The sequence below is a fragment of the Chionomys nivalis genome, chromosome 9 (assembly GCF_950005125.1).
Source record: "Chionomys nivalis chromosome 9, mChiNiv1.1, whole genome shotgun sequence".
In the NCBI taxonomy this organism is placed as follows: domain Eukaryota; kingdom Metazoa; phylum Chordata; class Mammalia; order Rodentia; family Cricetidae; genus Chionomys; species Chionomys nivalis.
In genome coordinates this window covers 32,003,007-32,007,665 of record NC_080094.1, presented here as the reverse complement: position 1 = coordinate 32,007,665, position 4,659 = coordinate 32,003,007, and positions in this window count along the sequence as shown.

The following is a 4,659-nucleotide window of genomic DNA, read 5'->3' as shown; positions in this document are numbered from 1 at the left end:
GGTGGGATCCCCCTCTTCCAACTGCGGCCCCCTCCTCCCCGCTGCTCCCCGCTAGTGGCGGTGGAGGCGCCTAGATCCCCCGGCTCCCGGAGTCCTGAGCCCACCTTCCCGCCTTGCCTGCCCTCTTCCTGCACCCCCTGCCGCGCTGCCTCAGCCTCTCCCCTCACTCCGGGTGACTCGCAGCCTCCGGGCTCGGCGACACCTATGCCTTAAATCGCGCGTGAGACCACGCCGGGGGAAAAAGTTTCATAAGGTGGAATAGAAAAGGCACCAGGAAACTTGGGAGTGAGCATGCGCCCTGCAACATAACGGTGTCAACAAGCTCGCTACCTGTCCGACCGGTTCCGGCGGCCGGGGCTGCCTGATCCAGCCCTACCTTAGGCATGAATGTTTGCAAAAGAATTTAACGTCTGATTCTTCCCCCCTCCTCTTTTTAAAAAAAGGAAGAACATTTTTAAAATCAACCCTCTGCTTCATACCTCCATCACGTGCAATTTATAGAATAAACTCTTTAAAACAAGCCCCAGGTTCACTGCCTCGCGCACCCCTCCTACGAGTTGGGGTCTCCCACGAGTTGGCCCCCCACCTCCAAAGTGGATTTGTTTCGGTCAAGCAAGCCAGCAATTGGCTCTGGACCTTGTGGGACTGTTTCCAGGCTTTCTGGAATCTCGGTGGTCGGATGTGAGAGGGTCCTCAGGACGCTTGTCAGGTAAAGGGAGGGGTGTTGAGAGCTTAAGTTTCTTATCATCTGGAACACCCCTCAATAATAAATCTAAAAATCTTGCATCTTTGAAGCACGTCGCTTTCCTGATCTGTGCCACTCAGTCTAAGAAAATAAAGCTGGTATTACGAAAGTAGCTTCCACCCCGAAACCTTGCATCCCAGGTGTCCCTTCACCCAAGATAAACGCACAATCAAGACAAAAGCCAAGTGCAAGTCACGAGAAAGCTTATTTAAAGAGAGTCTCTCTGGTCCTCAACCTGTCCCATCATTGCCTACGCTAACCACTGGATCCTCAAATTCGGAGGCAAGAATTGAAATCCATCCAGGAAGCCAAGGATTGAAAATTGATACACCCTCTCTCCTCCACCGTCGTTGAAGACGGCGGGAAAGCTTTGAGTTTTTTGTTTTTAGGGGTTTTTTGTTTTGTTTTGTTTTGTTTTTTCCTTCCTTGAAGGGAAGTGTGGGGGAGGGGGCGTGGATGTATCTGGTAAAAGATACTAAGTTTATAGGAGAGGCTTGCTCACTTTGGGGACCCCGATACCCCTATACCAAGGTGTTGTTGCGCTGCGCCCAGAACAACCCACACAGCCACCGCCGTGGGCGCCCGGCTCCAGGGGGTGAGCAGACGAGTGCCAGCTGCTGGAGGCTGCCGAGCGCGTCTAGCCAGGGGTGCTCAGGTGTCTGCGGTTCATAGAACCGCCAGCCTCACCTGCCCATAACACGACCCGATGCGCTCCCGACCCACATGGCCCGGGGAATCAATACAGAGGTTGTCCCGATCTTCTTCCGCCTTTGGAATGGCCTTTGGGGATACTGGCCTGGTAACGGATTTCTGGACTTGCCTGCCGTATTCTCACGGAGCGCAGAGAGGGGGCGCAACTCGGGCGAGGCTGTGCAGGAGGATAAGGCGTTCGCACCAGGATTACCGATCTGTCTGTCTTCAAGGACTGACCCCATCTGGGATCAACTCTGGATTCAGGTTTCCTCCGAGAAAACTCGTCTAAGAATGAAAAGGAATTTGATCCTGGTGATCTAGAGGAGGGAGACATGTCTATAGCGGCACAAGAAAATGAGGCTTGTTGGCTACGGAGTTGATGGCGCAGCTTCTGGGCAACTCTGCAGATGTATTTTTATCTGCCAACAAACTGGAGACTTGCTAGAAAGAAGGAGCGTGGTGAATGAAAGAGTAAAAATAAAACCACGAAGCCACAGAATTATCCTCCATCTTTAAAGATTTTCAAAACTTCATTCAAAATTCCTTATTTTTATTCAAGAACCAGTCAATTCTATTGATAAAGCTAGCCTTTCTGTCTCCCTCCTTCCCTCCCTTATTCCGGATTTCAAATCACTGAACACCTGGATCATTATTTTTGTTATTTAAAAAGATCATATAGACTTGTGGTTTATATGTTTAGAAACCTTAAAAGGCTTTGCGAACTTGAGGACACTGGAAATAAAGAATAACAAATTTGATTTTATTCTACGATTTAAGGGATATACATCTATGATATATATTTGCTAGATGTTTCTTGTTTTTTATTGAGAATAATTATTTTTCATACATTCTGTTCACGGTTCCCCTCCCCCAATTTGCCAAATCCTCTCTAAAAAGTATTAAAAGAAAAGAATCCTAATGTGTTTTTATTTTCTTATTTTTAAAACTCAGTCTTGATATGTGTTTACCAATATCATTAACGTACAAAGGACCAGCCTCTGCATTTAATGCAGCCTCAAAAGCAGTATGCAAACAGATCTTATTAAAAAAAAAACAAAACTTTAGACTTGAAGAAGCAAAAGATGAGAAACAGGATATAACCCACACCCCATGAAATACTGAGGATGAGCATCTTGTATGGGATCCGTAGAATAGGTATCTAGCTCAGTTGAATGCTTCCAGTACTGGAAGGCTCACTACCTCCAACAGCAATGTTGCCTGTGGTTAAACATATCTCCTTCAACTTGTGTTTCCATCTCATCTCTCACTCTGTCCTGGAGGTGACATAATTTTCTTGAGTCCCCTCCCCAGCCTCCTCTTCCTATAGTTCAAGTTCAGGTCAGCAGATTTACATAGTCTTAGTTAAGGCTTTTTCTCCAGAAACTGCTCTCAGGTTGGAAGTAGACAGGTACAGACCTGCACGGTGGTACTCAGAACACACAGCCATAGGAAATAGGTTGCTGTTGGAGGAGTAGTTCAATTGTTAACAGACAGGCAGATGTATTCTTTCTCTCTTTGTCTGTCTGTCTGTATCTCTCTCCCTCTCTCTCTGTCTCTGTGAGTATGTGTGTGATAAACAAATTCACCTGCACAGACAACACCAGAAAACACAATCTAATGCTGGTCTCAAACCACCATTCATTATTCTGTCAACTCCCCTACAGGTGCTATAAAATAGAAAAGAAGTCAAGCTGGACATGGCTGTCCAGCTTTTAACAACTTTAATCCCAACCCTTGAAAGGAAGAGGCAGACAGATCTTTGAGTTTAAGGCCAGCCTGGTCTACATAGTGAGTTCCAAGTCAGCCAAGGAACACTGTTTAATGGGGGGAGGGGGGAGGAGTCAAGGTACAAGGATTTTAATGAAAAAAGATACAACTACCATTTATTATAGTCAGTTTGGATATCTATGTGAGCAACCCAACAGAATCTGTGAGTATTTATTAAATTAATAGAATTTAGAAAGGTAGGTAGGTCATTGTATAGAAGATATGAGTGTGTCATGACTACATTTCTTTTTTAAAATAATTACTTATTTTTAGCTTACTTATATTATCACTCTCTGTGTGAGGGTGTCATAACCCCTGCAATTGGAGTTACAGACAGCCATGAGCTGCCATGTGGGTGCTGGGAATTGAGCCCAGGTCCTGCGGAAGAGCAGCCAGTGCTCTTAACTGCTGAGCCATCTCCCCAGCCCCATGACTACACTACTAAATGCTGGCAGCGGTCAGGAAAATGAATCCATGAAGAGGAATGGTCACAGTAGTGTCAACAATGTGAAGATCCTGGAAATAAGACCTTCCAAATGTGCAGGTTTCTTTTGGAGAAAATGAAAGACATTAAAGAAGATATTGATCAGTGGACAGACCATGTGACAGACCAGGAGACTCCAAACTAGGAAGAAAGTGCAAGTCCATCTGGAGAGTTCTTAAATTTTCATTGCCTTACTTATTTTGGAGTACTGGAATGCATCCCCAGTGCTCACCTATGCCATGCAAAGGTCCTGACAGAGAGCTGCAGCCCAGCCCTCATATATAGATTTAATACAATCTTTCAGAGTACTTGGAACAAAAGGTCTTTGCTGGTTAGTGACAAACGTCTTCCAAAGTTCTGTGGGAGGCAGGAGGGGTGGTGGTGCACACCTGCAATCCCACCACTCAGGAAGCAGTGGTGAGAGGACAGCTCCAAGGTTTCTGGTAGCCTGGGCAAGTAGTAAATTTCACACCTACCAGGGTGGCATAGAGACTCTGAAAATTGTGGTGTGTGTGTGTGTGTGTGTGTGTAAGAAGAGTCAGTGTTCCTGAAAAACTGGTGTATAGACCCAATGTAGGCAGATTTTTTTTGTCTGGACTGCTGGCTCCCAAATAACCACAAAGAAACTTCTTTTATTAATTATGCATGTTCTAATGTTCGGCCAAATAGCTTAGGCTGGGATTAAAGGTGTGCGCCACCACTGCCCAGGCAACTTAGGCTTGTTTTTAGCTAGCTCTTATAACTTTTATTTTTAATCTGTGTTCTGCCCTAAGGCTCATTTGCCTCATCTTTTCATGCTGCTTCCTCTCATCCAGTTCGTGACTACCCAGACTCTGCCCTTCTCCCTAGCACTCTCTGCCCTCAAAATCCTGCCTAGCTATTGGCCATTTAAGCGTTTTTATTAAGCCGATCACAGTGACATATATTCACACAGCAAAAAGGAATATTCCATAACCCAATGGATCAGATG